This window comes from Erythrolamprus reginae, chromosome Z (genome assembly GCF_031021105.1).
Source record: "Erythrolamprus reginae isolate rEryReg1 chromosome Z, rEryReg1.hap1, whole genome shotgun sequence".
In the NCBI taxonomy this organism is placed as follows: Eukaryota; Metazoa; Chordata; class Lepidosauria; order Squamata; family Dipsadidae; genus Erythrolamprus; species Erythrolamprus reginae.
The window spans coordinates 21,295,181-21,311,097 of NC_091963.1; the positions used below are offsets into that span (position 1 = coordinate 21,295,181).

The 15,917-nt window shown below is 42.1% G+C and overlaps 1 protein-coding gene across 6 annotated transcripts in view; it reads left to right on the top strand.

Moving 5' to 3' along the window:
- Positions 1–15,917, top strand: part of EPC1 (enhancer of polycomb homolog 1) — an 89,679-nt gene that overhangs the window by 23,560 nt on the left and 50,202 nt on the right. The window contains exon 1 of one of the 6 annotated variants that reach the window (XM_070728747.1): positions 1,715–1,855. The exons of the other annotated variants lie outside the window; for them this stretch is intronic. The gene's annotated coding sequence lies outside the window, so the exon portion shown is untranslated. Of the gene's footprint in view, positions 1–1,714; positions 1,856–15,917 lie in introns of those variants that run through there. 6 annotated transcript variants of the gene reach the window in all.

Consider the following 15,917-nt stretch of genomic DNA (forward strand, 5'->3'; position numbering starts at 1 on the left):
CTCCAGCGGTCCTTCATAAGAAGCCAATTATCTAGACCCTCAGCAGTCTGGATTCGGGCCCGGCTACAGCACGGAAACTGCTTTGGTTGCGTTGATGGATGATCTCTGGCGGGCTCAAGACAGGGGCTTGTCCTCTGTCCTGGTGCTTCTTGACCTCTCAGTGGCTTTCGATACCATCGATCATGGTATCCTTCTGCGCCGGCTGGAGGGGTTGGAAGTGGGGGGCACTGTTCTCCTCCAGCTCTCCGGCCGGTCGCAGTCGGTATTAGTGGGGGAGTCAGAGGTCGACCTCGAGGTCTCTCCCTTGTGGGGTGCCTCAGGTCAGTCCTCTCCCCCCTGCTATTTAATATCTACATGAAACCGCTGGGTGAGATCATCCAAGGGCATGGGGTGAGGTATCATCAGTATGCCAATGATACCCAGTTATACATCTCCACCCCATGTCCAGTCAACGAAGCAGTGGAAGTGCCTGGAGGCTGTTGGGGTCTGGATGGGTGTCAACAAGCTCAAACTCAACCCAGACAAGACGGAATGGCTATGGGTCTTGCCTCCCAAGGACAATTCCATATGTCTGTCCATTACCCTGGGGGAGAAATTATTGACCCCTTCAGAGAGGGTTCGCAACTTGGCCGTCCTCCTCGATCCACAGTTAACATTTTTGGGCTGTGGCGAGGAGGGCGTTTGCCCAGGTTGACCTGGTGCACCAGTTGGGGCCCTATTTGGACAGGGAGTCATTGCTCACAGTCACTCATGCTCTCATCACCTCGAGGTTCGATTACTGCAACGCTCTCTACATGGGGCTACCTTTGAAAAGTGTTCAGAAACTTCAGATCGTGCAGAATGCGGCCGCGAGAGCCATCGTGGGGCTTCCCAGATCCACCCACATTTCTACAACACTCTGTGGCCTGCACTGCTGCCGATCAGTTTCCGGTCACAATTCAAAGTGTTGGTTATGACCTTTAAAGCCCTACATGTCATTGGACCAGAGTATCTCCAGAACCACCTCCTACCGCACGAATTCCAGCGACTGATAAGGTTCCCCAGAGTTGGCCTTTTCTGATTCCCGTCGACTAAACAATGTTGTTTGGCGGGCCCCAGGGGAAGAGCCTTCTCTGTGGCGGCCCTGCCCTCTGGAATCAACTCCCCCTGGAGATTAGAACTGCCCCCACCCTCCTTGTCTTTCGTAAATTACTCAAGACCCACCTATATTGCCAGGCATGGGGGAACTGAAACACCTTCGCCAGGCTTTTATATTTTATGTTTGGTATGTATGTGTTGTTTGGTTTTAAATGATGAGGTTTTATATGTTTTTTCTCTTTTAATATTAGATTTGTTCCACTGTAACATTGTTTTTATTGTTGTGAGTCGCCCCAAGTCTTCAGAGAGGGGCGGCATACAAATCTAATAAATTATTATTATTATTATTATTATTATTAACCTTCCTACTCCCATAGTTTTCTAAGAAACATTAAAACTGAATTGTTTTAAAAGCCCTTCGACCATTGATGTCATTTTGCTAGTTTATTAATAGTCATGCAGTTCTCTCCTATAGCATGTGTGATTCATATACTAATATAATTTGAGGAGTTGGAGCTATTTTTCTTACTGTGAACATTTTAATATTGTGATTTGATACTGTTTTTTATATTTAACTATGCATGTTTATTACTTACATACCATATTATACCATGGATGTTTTAATTTTGTTGTACAGAGTTGACGACATATAAACCCAATAAATAAATAAATGGAGGCCAATGAACACCAGACAATAAATTTCTTCCTTCTGTGTGCAGATTTGACATTTAGCCCCTTGTTTGTGGATTGATCTTACCATTTCATATAACAATTTGAGGTATGTGTTAATAGTTACAGACAAAAACTTCCGTTGCTGTTTCAGTCAAATGTGGATACTTTAAATAGTAACAGTTAATTTTGAAAGGTGGCATTTTGTAAAGTGTTTTATAATAAAATGAGTCATAAAAATAAATAGGCAGAATTAGTTTTATTACAGTGACTGAGTTTGCTCCTCATGAAACACTGTGATGTGGTTTGGCATGGTGACTTAATCCAGCTATTGTGGATTGTATGCCATTGTTTGTGACTTTGTTACAGAAAACCATCAAATTATTGACTTTGGCAATGCTCAGTGCAAAAGAAGAATAAGAAATAGAGATTAAAATTAATTAAACAAAATAGATGTATAAATGGATCTAGTTTGTGCCAACACTTCTTTTTCTGTCCTTGCAAACTATTCTTGCTTCTCTCACATCTCAGTTTTATGATTACATCTCCATTCATCTATGGAGATGCATGGATTAATCGCATTCCTTTTGCTATACAGTCATCCTTCATATAATTGTTTTGGAGTTCAGGTTTTATTCTTATCATTCATATTAATCACTCAATTCTACCCCAAAGGTGCTTTTTCAAGAGGCAACTAGACTTTCTGGTTTTCTTTGAAGACGTTTTGCTTCTCATCTATGCAACTTCTTCAGCTCTGACTGAATGGTGGGGAATGGAAGGATTTATACTCCTTATTGACAAGTGGTCATTTGCATTCTTTTAGAGAGTCATTAGGCCACTTGGCAGTTTATATGTGTCCTCAGCATAACCTGAGCAGTTCAAATGGATGTGGAACCTTTTGGGAACTGTGAAAAGATTGTGTTATAGACTGGAGATAGATGCTATTATATCCCCCCTCCGCCCCCCCCGTTGAGAGAAGACAATTCAATTTGGACATAGATTGCGTCTTTGACCCCTCTTTCAAACCAGTGATCCTCTTGGTCCAAAATATGGACTGTATGCAAAAGAGTGGCCATGCAGATGAACTGCTGAAACTTGTCCTGATGGATTTGTTTTCTCACATTGTGTCATTCATAAATCATTCCATTCCCCACCAGCCTGTCAGAGCTGAAGGAGCTTCTTGGATGAGAAACAAAACCTCTTCAAAGAAGAACCAGAAAGTCCAATTGCCTCTTGAAAAAACATCTTTGGGACAACCATGACCTGACTGACTGAGAATCTCCATAGACACTCTTATCTATATTCAGCTCACTTTCATCCATAAATGCTTCATTCTTGGCTCTATTCATATTTTACCTACAGATACTATTTAATTACCTCAAACCCACTGCATTCCACTTTATTTTTTACATACTGAACTCTCACTTTTATATTTAGCTATTCACTAGTTTCTATATGTGCCAAGTGCATAAATTCACAACTAACCATTTTTCTATTTATTTATTTATTTATTTATTAAATGTATATGCAACCCGCCTCACTGTTGAGCAACTCTAGATGGCTTACAACATCATAAAATGAGAAGTTATAAACATTAAAATATTAAAAGTTAACAAAACTTAAGAACGGAGCCAATATACCAATAGGGTGGAGATGAGGTCTTCTTAATCCAGTGTTTTTCAACCAGTGTGCCGCGGCACACTAGTGTGCCGCAAGACATAGTCAGGTGTGCCGCGAAGCTCAGAGAGAAAGAAAGCAAGAGAGAGAGAAAACAAGAGAGAAAGAAAGCAAGAGAGAGAAAGAGCGAGAGAGAGAGAGAGAACAAGAGAGAGAAAGAGAACAAGAGAAAGAGAGAAAGAGAGAGAAAGAAAGCAAGAGAGAGAGAAAGAGAGGGAGGGAAGGAGGGAGAGAGAGAAAGACATAGAGGGAGGTAGGGAGGGAGAGAGAAAGAGAGCAAAAAAGAGAGGAAGGAAGAGAAAGAAAGAGGGAGGGAGAGAGAGAGAGAGAGAAAGAAAGAGGAAGGAGAGAGAGAGAAAGACATAGAGGGAGGTAGGGAGGGAGAGAGAGAGAAAGAAAGAGGAAGGAAGGGAGAGAAAGAGGGAGGGAGAAATAGAGTGAAGGGGAGGAAGAGAGAGAGAATGATAATTTTTTTGTCCAAACTTTTTTTAGCCGCCCCCCCCCCCCGCTCAATGTGCCCCAGGGTTTCGTAAATGTAAAAAATGTGCCGTGGCTCAAAAAAGGTTGAAAATCACTGTCTTAATCTACTGACCACAAGTTGGCTACCTCCATCAGGACCCCAAGCCAATAGGCAGAGGCAGGCCTCTCTTGGACAGTGAAGAGAGTGTGGGTGGATCTCACTTCAAGGGGCGCAATGTTCCAAAGGGGGGGAGTCACAGCAGAAAAAGCTCTTTTCCTGAACCCATATGATTTTCACAATACAGTGTAATGCTGTGTTTCCCCAAAAAGAAGACGCTGTCTATTTTTTGAACCCTAAGATAAGTTCTTGGCCTTATTTTCAGGGATCTTATTCCCCCCGCCCCAGTACTGGGGGAGGTCGAGTGGTCCCTTGTGCCAGTTTCCCAAAGTGTTGCAGCAGGCCATCCCACCATTCAGGAACTAGCTGATTGGCAGTGCCGCTCAGGCCTCGGTCTTCATGGCCACTTTTGCAGCCAATTGCAGCTGCAAAAGAAGCCGGACGCCAAGTGACACACCCCACATACATCGCACCCTCCTTACCTAATGGTGACAATCAAAGCAGGCAATTATGTCCATGGAACAGCTGCTTCATGGGTGCTGCCAACTCTAACAAGCACGGCCATTTGTCCGATATACGAAGCAACTCCCATAAAGGAAAGCATGGAAATCCACATCGGAAGAAGCTCTCTGAGGAGATGCTGCTGCTGATGTGCAAGAAATCTCTCCCCCTCACACACCCCTGCAGATCATCCTTTCAAAGAAGAGTTCCACCAGGCTGAAAAGGTGGCTGGATGTTGCATTTGAGTCGGGTTGAAATTTCTTCGTGGGGTGTGGTGGGGCAACAATCTAGGGAGCGAGAGATTTAGGAAGCCTGGGCCGGGGTGCGAAGTTTCTGATTCATCCCGAAGAGGTGAGTGTCTTGTGGGCCAGCCAGATAAGGAACGTCTTTAATGAACTTAGTTCTATTTGTCTGGGCCTCAGCAGGAGGCAGCATTGGCAGTGTCTCCTCACAGGGCTTCTTCCTCCTTCTCTCTGGTCTGATTCTCAAATATTTTCAAGCAAAACACTGCCAAGAGAGGGAAGTATCTCTTCCCCCTCCCTCACCAAACTTTGCATGTAGGCATGATGTTTTACAAAGCTCCTTAATCCGTGGCTGCTGGTTCCTTCACTTTGTGCTTTTTATGCACATACCAACATAGCCCTTCTGCCTAAGAATGGCATTTCCCCCTCCCAAGACTCCATTTCTAGAGAATGAAGAATGGTGGAGCAGCACTGGACCCCCTCCACCGCCGCCGCCCTGGCTCCTCTTAGACTCAAATTCGCTGCTGCATTCCTTTCCAAGTTTTCCTTGGGCACAGTCACTTCTGGAGCAGGAGACCCATGCCTCATGCTGGCCTTCTGAAAGGTACTGTAGCAGCAGCTATCCGCAATTATTTTACCCTTATTTCATCCTGGCCTGGTGAAATAGGACGAAATAGGGGTAAAAAAATTATAGATAGTTGCTACTACAGTACTGTTTGGAAGGCCAGTGCGTGGGGCACATTGCTTGGCCTCCTGCTTTTGTGGCCACAATTGATGGCAAAACTCATATGTTGGAGGTGGTAGCCTGAGTGTCACCCATGAGGCAGCAGTTCTGTGGACAGAATTGCCTGCTGTGACTGTCACGGTTAGGTAAGCAGAGCATGAAGCATGTGGGGTGCGTTGCTTGGTCTCTGGCTTCTTTTGAAGCCGCAATTGGATGCAAAAGCGGATGTGCTTGCTGGAGATGGTGGCCTGAACAGCACCTGCGAATCAGCTGAATTGTGAATGGCAGCCGTAGCAACTTAGCTGATCAATTAAAGGGATGAGATGTCCTGAGGTGACTGGAGAAGGAAAGGGCTGCCTCCTATGCTGGCCATGCCCACTCCTTCACTAGGACTTGAGTATATTTAGGTCCACCTCAAAAATCAGGCTTGGCCTTATTTTCAGGGAAACAGGATATTACATAGCAATAAAGTACAACAAAACATCCATAATATAAAATTAAGCACTGTAAAATTAAACAAGAACCCCTAATAAATGGATAGTTTCATTTCGCTCATCACAGGCTTTCTAAAACAATTCAATTTATAAAAATGCTCAGAAAGCCTAACATAGGACAATCTACTGGAAGGCTATTGCATACCACAGGCATCTTACAAAAGGATGACTGAATCAGATATGTTGAATTTGTCCAGAGAAGACAATTTTATTGGTCCTAAGGTGCCAAGCAACCAAAGGTCAGGACTAGTGCTTTGAATTGTATCTAAAAGACCAAGTAAAATGCTTTTATTGATATATGCCAATTAACAAATGGGCTGCTTATTTTGGATTATAGCTTCTAAATCATCTTAAAAGCAACACCATATATAGTGCACTGTACCAATCCAAGTGAGTAGTGAAAAGAAAAGCTTTGTTACCTTAAGGTTCTCCTGGCCACATCTTTTGACATATCCATTTCTCACTTGAAAGTACTTGGTAGGCAAAGGTAAATGCTTACGCGCAACCCTTTTTTGTCCTTTTAGTAAACCTATTTCCTTCCCAAGAGAGTAGTTAGCAACCACTGACAATTCAGTTACCAGGTAATGCATTCACTAAATGGAAAATTGTATGATTGTGACAATTTTTCTCACTCAGCTACCTTGAAATTTTCATCCCAGTGCTGTGATAATTAAGAAGGCAAATTATTTGTCAATAAAGAGGCACACAATGGGGGATATACATGGAAGGGAATGATCTGGTGCTATTTGCTTATACTGCTTTAATCTGAAAGCTACAAATGCACTGGGCAATCCACCAACATATTTCTCATTGCATACCTCATTCTGCCAGGCAGAGGAGAGAAAAGAAGAATCGTGTAAAAAATGGCCCATACTAGCTGACTGTAATAGCAAACATTTCACAGAAATTGCTTGTTACATTGCATGTTCATTGCAATGATAGTTTTCATTGCTGTTGTAACTTCAAATTCTCATTGCACAAAGCATTCAATATGCAAGATTTACCTCTAAACCACACAGTACCTATTACACTTTTATCAGCATTTATGCATCATAACACTTCATTTTTCCATCTTTACAAGTTTTTAAGCAAGAGTGACACAATTCTGCCTAAAATTATTCTTATCATTTATAACATTCACTCCAAATTATTCTTATCATTTATAACATTCACTCCATTTTCCCAATTAAATATAACTAATTTGGTTTTTGATCCAGTAATTTAAATATATACAGGTAGTCCTTGACTTTCAGCCACAATTGAGCCAAAACGTTTGTTGCTAAGCGAGACGATCGTTAAGTGAGTTTTGCTCCATTACTATTACCTTTTTGCCATAGTTATTACATCAGTCACTGCATTTGTTAGTAAATTGTACCTCAATACTCATGATTAATTGCTGTAGGAGGTGCAACAAGTACTAAACAAACTCCCTGTATCATATGACCCTTTGTTTTGGCCAGGAAGGACTTCCTGTATGTCCCTTTTCCTATGTCAGTGACTTTCCCAGTGTGGTCACCTTCTTGTCCACCCTGTGCAGTTGTTTTCCGCTTCCTTTTGCAGCAACCTTCCTGACATGGCCAACTGTCTGTTTTCCACCGCTCCACCGCTAACTTCCTGTCCATTTTCCGTGGCTATTCTCTCCTGCCTATTTCAGCATGTCGAGTACCAAAAAAATTGATGCATACCAGGATAACATTTTTGTGTCAGAATGTGTTGAGTACCAAATTCAACAAGTTTCAAAGTAATTGAATACCAAGTTACCATTGTAACATAGTTGTTAAGTGAATCTCGCTTCACTCTTTATTTTGCCTCTCAGAAAGTCTTAAGAAGTAATCAGATGCCCCAGGATACTGTCATAAATACAAACCATTTATAAACCATTTATCAAGCATCCACATTTTGATCATGTTCTCATGAGGATGCTGCAACCATCAAAAGAGTGAAAAGTGGCCACAAGTCACTTTTTTCAATCTAAATAGACCTTGACTTGCAATCCTTTGTAACTTCAGTCAGTCACTAAATAAAGGATTGCAAGTCAAGGTCTACTTAGATTCCATAAATGTGATGGTTGTAATAAACATATCAAAATGAGTATCAGATTAGAATCTAATTGACTGAAATGATTATAGCACTATAATATCTAATTTGATAATGAAACGTCTGCAAGAAAACAGTCAAGCTCAGAGGGTAAAGGACCACTCATTTCAATCCTGAGCTACAAATATTCACTTCTGTCTCAATATTCATAGATAGTCAAAGCATTCAGAATGAATTATCTAGACCAATTGAATACTTCTTCTCTGCCACCGGAAAAATTTAAATCTTTCCTGGAATGATGGGCATAATGACTTGTAAAGATGATTGCTATACAAGTGCAGGTAATTTTCGAGTTACAATAATTGGGACTAGGATTGCCATCACTCAAACAATGCTATCATAAATAACAATGTCACATGGCAGCATTGCTTAACTATGGTAATCTAAGAGTCCTGGTTGTTATAATCCATGATGTGATTCATTAAATAGGAGTCCCAGGTAAGAAATGCAAAGCTGCTCCTCATGATGGTACAGGTTATACACAAGTTGGGAAAGTGCAGCACAAGTGCATGGAAAGTCGACACAGGGTGGACGTGAACATAGGGAGGTTAGGGAAAGAAGGTGCAGCAGATACATGAGCACAAGAAGGTTGAGGAAGGAGACCATTGATGGATGAGTAGATGAATGTGTGCAAATATATGGAGGTCCAGAAAAGTAGGGGGTGGTGCAGTGACAGGAAGGCAGACAGTTAGAACTTATCAGAGAAACTTACAACCTTTCCTGCCAGTTTTTAACTTTTTAATATTTCTGCATAAATATGGCCTTAAATTTGGGTTGTTTTCTGTGCAAGTCCTAAACTCAGATACAGACGACCCAATTAAACGAGTCAAAAATTGTCAAAGCTACTTATTTTGGGGGGGGGGGGGTGTTGTGCGTAAACTTTTGGGATTATAACTCACATTTTTTAATCAAAAGGATGATTATCAGGTATGGGGAAATCTTACCTCCCAAAAACAGTTGTTAATGCTCATTAGGCTGCAAAAGGTTATTTTTAAAGAGTTTTGAAATAACTGAAAATATTGTGATTTGGGCCTTCTATGCTGCTTTTGGATTGAGAGGATTTATCTTCATTGATAGGAATTCTGAATTACACCAACAAATTCTATAAGAAAGTGTTGAGGTATCTGTCTATGAATTGAAATTCACAGAAAGTAGGTCATGCAGCAAGACAATGACCAAAAAATGTTAAAACAGAAGACAATTACTGTTTTGGAGTTGCCAAGTCAAAAGTCCTGACTTTAATCCTATATAGAAAGGTTGTCGAAGGACCTAAAGCAGATTCGTGCAATATACTTTTATACACAATATGTAGTTTTATATTGTTTTCCTCAATAAATCAGTGAACATGCATAATGCATAATTATGCATTTGAGCTCTCATTTTATTTTAGGACTTGTATGGAAAACAGACTACATTTTAGGTCTTATTTATAAAAATGTTTCATAGTTTTATATTTTATAATTATTAACATAATGTTTATTCTTGAATTAATGTTGTAGGAATCATACCTTCAGCAGTTAATACAGTACTTTTAAAGTAGTTGCCCAAATGTTAGACAGAGAAGAAATATGAAGAATGGAAAAATTCAATTATTGGTCCTCAATTTACAACCATTCAAAGTGACAATAACACTGAAAAAAGTGACTTATGACTGGTCTTCACACATACAACCGTTGCATCATAAACAGTGCTGAGACACTTGACAACTGACAAGTATTTACAATTGTTACACATCCTGGGATCATTTGATTGTCATTTGCAAACTTAGTGAGGGAAGTCAGGTTTGCTTAACTATGTGATTAGCTTAAAAACTAGCCCCCCAAAAGGTCAAAGTTGGGCATGACTCCTTCTTTAATGATGGAAGTCCCATTCCCAACAGTGGTTATAAATCAAGGATTAATCTGGAAACAATATAAAATAAATTTATAAATATTGCTCTTCCCCAATATTCCTATTGTTCTTGTGAGAGAAATGGGGTGACTTTAATTACCAGAGTGATAAAAATATTTCTTTGTATTATAAAATATTGTTTTATATGCCCAATACTAGGGGTGAATTAACTCAATCCTTTTATTAGTATTTGAAATGATATTTGATGCCTGGAGAATATGTGTACTGGTATCAAGTCAAATGTAAAAAACAATCCTTAGCGATTAATTAACTTCTGTAGATTCTTTACAAGACTAATGATCAGTATACAGTACAGGTAATTCTCATTTAATATCCACTCATTCAGTGCTTGAAGTTATGGCTGCTAGGATACTTCTGACAGGTCCTCATAGTTGTTGTCTGCAATCACATTATTGTGGTTTGGGTGCTTGGTGACCAGCTTGCATTTATGAGAGTTGCAGCATCCCACAATTGGGATTGTCATTTGCAACCTTCACTGCCAGCTTCCAACTATCAAAGTTAAGGGGTAAACAACTAGGAGGTTGCAAAAGGAGATTATGAGGGATTCACCTAAGAAACAGCAATGGAACTGCTGTAGTAAATTGGTGGGGCTCATGTGATATTATGCCTTATAACAATGTCATTTAATGATTTCCCATTCCCAATTATTGTTGGCAAGCAAAAAATACTTATACAGTACTACTTTTCAACTTGTTTTGCTGGAAAAATTCTGTAATAAATTGTGCCTACTCAATCCTTAATAAGCTATTCTTTATACAAAGTTTCATACACTTGCATTTTTTGACTATTCCACTAGCATATGTGAAGAGGAGATACAAAGGATTCCTGCACCATAGTGCTTTTGTATTTCTAAGATGCCTGTTCTGGAAGAGTTGGTTTGCTATGTTCTGCCCTGTAAATTGTATCCCCCTTCCGAGACTCAAATTTATCTACTCAATTTTATAAGATGTAGTTGGGTTTCACATAGTGAAAGGATTTTGGTCCTGATGTTGGATCTTGATTGCTTTTCAATTTGCATTATCTACAAGAAAAAAAAAGGGGGGGGCATGGCAGTAAAGTATAGAGAAATGAAAAACAATGCATATTTGGATGACTGACAGCGTAATAAGATGTCTTGATATGCCAAATCTTTGTATTTGGCTGCTTTCTATTGTTATTTTTAGAATTGCTGAAACCAACAATTTAACAAAAATGATTCTTGTAATAATAGACTGCAAATCATTCAGATTATCAGCCAACTGTACAACATTCAATGCCTTCAATTGACTAGAATACTGGGCTTTATCTAACAAAATGAAATTCAGTGATGAGAAAAGTATGGTTTCTACATTTAGTCAAGAAAAAACAAGCACACAGGTATAGAGTGGATCAGGAGTGTCAAACTGAATTTCCTTAACAGCCAGATCAGCATTGTAATTCTCTGTGGGTCATGGGAGGAGATGAGATGGATGCCTCTGCAACACCTTGTGGCCAAAATGGGGCATTGGAGTCCCCCTGCACCCTGTTTTGATTGGTGTAGTGGTGCAGGAAGCTGCCAGAGGCATTGTGGGCTGGTCCTTTGTGATTTCCTAGGCCAGCCCTGTAGACCAGATTTCAGTATCCCAGCATTCAGGCCTTGAGTTTGATACCCCTGGAGTAGGTGGTACCTGGTTCAATAGTAGTGACTGCAAGAGGTATCTTGGAGTTCTAGTATACAGTCACTTAAGTATGAGCCATGTGCCAAAAAAGCCAACATTGTTCTAGGCTGTATTAACAGTAGAATAGAATCAAGATCACATGAAATCTTAATATTTATATATATGTATGTATGTATGTATGTATGTATGTGTGTATATAAATGTAATTCCTTGGTAAGGCCACACTTTAAATATTGCATCCAGTTTTGGCTGCCATGACATAAAATTGATATTGAGACCAGAGTACAGAGAAAAGTAACAAGGACAATTAGAGGGCCGGAGGATAAAATATTCAAAGAATGATTGCAGGAGTTTGGTAATGTCTTGTTTAATCAAAAAGAAGGACTGGAGCAGTGATGGCTAACCTTTTTTCCCTCGGGTGCTGAAAGACCACATGTGCATGCTATCGCGCATGCGCGAGTGCCCACACCCATAATTCAATACCCTCTGGAGGTCAGAAATGGCCTATTTCCCAACTTCTGGTGGGCCCAGCAGGCTCATGTTTCACCCTCTCCAGGCTCCAGGGGGAAATAAAATAAAAATGCCCTCCCCACCCTCAACCCCTGACGCTTTCTGGAAGCCAAAAACGCTCTCCCAGAGCATCTGTGTGAGACACAATCAGCACACACATGCAGGTTGGAGCAGAGCTATGGCAATGGCTTGTGTACCAGCAGATATGGCACCGTGTGTCACTTGTGGCATCTGTACCATAGGTTCGCCAACATTGGACTAGGGTGACATGATAGGAGTATCAATATCTAAGGGGTTACACAAAGAAAAGGGAGTCAATCTGTTCTCCAAAGCATCTGAAGGCAGGATAAGAAGAAATGGGTGGAAAGTAATTGAAGAGAGAAGCAACATAGAACTAAGGAGAAATTTCCTGACAGAACATTTAATAAGTAGAATGACTTGCCTTGAAAGTAGGTGCTCCAACACTGGAGATTTTAAAGAGATAGGAGAACCTTTGTCCTATCATTTGTCTGAAATGATACAGTACAGTGTTGGACTAGCACAGGAGTCCGTAATGCAGAGCTATGACCTAGTACAGGGCCAGAGCCTATACTAAACTGGGCCATCGAACAGCAGGCAAGTGCCCATGGAATCATGTGCTGCTTTCTTGGAACCATCCCGCCCAAAGCCAGAAATGTTGGGGAATGCTGAACTAGGAGATGTCCAAGGATTTTTACAACTCTGTTATTCTATTATTCTGCAAATAGAAATACAGTGAACCCTCGAGTTTCGCGTGTTCAAGTATCGCGAAAGGGCTATTTCGCGAGTTTTCAACCAGGAAGTAAACTCCACCATCTGCGCATGCGTGCCCTTCCACGCATGCATAGATGGTGGAGTTTCCCCACCGGGCAGAGGCTTCCCTGGGTCTTCCCCCTCTTGCCCCCGTAAGACCCCAGCGGCGGCGCGAGCAACGGCGTGGGCGGGCGGGCGGCACGCGCTTGGGGACATCCCAGCTCCGCTCCCCAGCTGGGGAAAGCGCGCGCGTTTGGGGACTCCCTAGATCCGCTCCCCAGCTGGGGAGCGGATCTAGGGAGTCCCCAAACGCGCGCGCTTTCCCCAGCAACGCGCGCGCGGTGGGGACTCCCTAGATCCGCTCCCCAGCTGGGGAGCGGATCTAGGGAGTCCCCAAACGCGCGCGCTTTCCCCAGCAACGCGCGCGCTTTCCCCAGCAACGCGCGCGCTTTCCCCAGCAACGCGCGCGCGGTGGGGACTCCCTAGATCCGCTCCCCAGCTGGGGAGCGGATCTAGGGAGTCCCCAAACGCGCGCGCTTTCCCCAGCAACGCGCGCGCTTTCCCCAGCAACGCGCGCGCGGTGGGGACTCCCTAGATCCGCTCCCCAGCTGGGGAGCGGATCTAGGGAGTCCCCAAACGCGCGCGCTTTCCCCAGCAACGCGCGCGCTTTCCCCAGCGACGCGCGCGCGGTGGGGACTCCCTAGATCCGCTCCCCAGCTGGGGAGCGGATCTAGGGAGTCCCCACCCCGCGCGCGTTGCTGGGGAAAGCGCGCGCGTTTGGGGACTCCCTAGATCCGCTCCCCAGCTGGGGAGCGGATCTAGGGAGTCCCCAAACGCGCGCGCACCCCAGGCGCGAGCAACGGGGTGGGCGGGCGAAGGGCGGGCGGCAGTGGAAGCAAAAACACCATCTGCGCACGCGCAGATGGTGTTTTTACTTCCGCACCGCTACTTCGCTAAAAATCGATCATCGCGTGGGGTCCTGGAACGGAACCCTCGCGATGATCGAGGGTTCACTGTATAGCAATCAGTCTTCAACTCCATATATACTTGGTGAAGACTATAAACCTATTATCTATAAAGTGTAGTGGGGCAAAAAAAAAAAAACTTTTTTTTTTTGGCAGCACTCTAAGCAACCCTATATCTATACAAGTAGTCTTTGACTTACAGTCACTTGTCTGGTGACCATTCAAAGTGCCAACAGCACTGAAAAAGTGACATGACCATTTTTAACAACAATTTTTAACAATGTTGTAGCATCTCTGCAATCACATGATCAAAATTCAGATGTTTGACAACCAGCATGTAGAATAGTTGCAGTGCCTAGGGTCATGTGATCACCTTTTGTGACTTTCTGAAAAGCAAAGTCAATTGGGAAGCCAGATTCATTTAACAATCATGTTACTAATTTAACTGCAGTAATTGATTTAACAATGATGGCAAAAAAAGGTAATAAAATGAGGCAAAATTCGGTTGCTTTATTTTTCAGAGTATAAGACGCACCTTTTTTCCTCCTGAAAAGAGGGTGAAAACCTGGGTGCATATTATACCCCAAATGTATCCCCACCCAGCCAACCCTACTTTTTGGTTTCTGCCTGCCAGCAATTTACCTCCTTGCAGCAAACAGCAGCAGAGCCTGCTTAGCATAAGCTACTGATTATCTGCCTCCCGGCACTCAGTTAATTGATTGAAGTTGCCCAAGTGCTAAACTGAAAGAGAAACTAAAGCTGCAACAGGCAAATTGCAGGCATCACACTGTTCTGAAACTGGCTATTTGTTTTTTTTGCTGCAAGGAGGAAAGTCAATAACTATAAATGCCTATAGAATGTTCAGATTATTAGACTTATTTTTTAAAGACTGCTTTATTATTAACTTAACAAAATGAAGAAGCTTTTTTAAAATAAATGCTTAATTTGAAGAGGCCCAGTGCTATTGTATCTTCTTTTAAATAGCTGAGAATAACTCCAGAAAGCCACATCAATTTTAAAAATTTATAAAAATATCATCTGAAATGTAACAATGTCCTGTTTTAGTATTAAGGTAGTTGAGTTAAACCTTGACTTATTCATTTTTGGAGTAGATCTATTTAAATAATTGGGAGGAGTTAGTGTGATTACATTTAAGAAAACTTTCTTAAGTACTGCCATAATGTTCATTTCTCCAATTTGCTATTTTTTGCTATTTTTATGGGTCAGGCACACATATACAGAAATACACAACAAACTCTGTATATCACAGTGATGGCGCACCTGTTTTCCCATGGGTGCCGAAAGTGTTTGCGTGTGTACTGTTGTGCAATGAGGACCCGGATTGTGGGGAACTTCAGCCTGATGATGGTGAATGTGATTTCACTGAAACATCGCATAGACACTCAAAATATTACACGGGGCAAAGCCCGAACTCAGAACAATCCATATATGTGTGTGTGTGTGTGTGTGTGTGTGTGTGTGTGTGTGTGTTTGTAGATTTTCACGGGTATATGTATGTAGATTGTTCTAAGCTCGGGTTTTGCCCCGTGTAATATTTTGAATGTCTATGCGACGGTTTGGTGAAATCACATTCACCATCATCAGGCTGAAGTTGTAAGCTTCGTGCTGCGGTAAATATAGTTTACAACTTCAGCCTGATGATGGTGAATGCGATTTCACTGAAACGTCACATAGATATTCAAAATATTACATGGGGCAAAACCCGAACTCAGAACAATCTACATCCATCTGTCTATCAATCAATCAATCAATCAATCAATGTGTGAGTGCCCACACCCATAATTCAATGCCTGGGGAGGGTGAAAACGGCCTACCCCTCTCCCTAAAAGACAGAAATGGCTCATTTCCCAAATTCTGGTGGGCCTTGTAAGCTCGTTTTGTGCCTTTCCCAGTTTCCCTGGAGTCCGGAGAGGGCTAAAATGCTCTCTCCGATTCCCCCAAATGCCTCTGTAAGCCAAAAACGCCCTCCAAGAGCCTCCATGTGAGCCGAAAATCAACTGACCAGGATGCACATGCACTTTGGAGCTGAGCTAGCACAATGGCT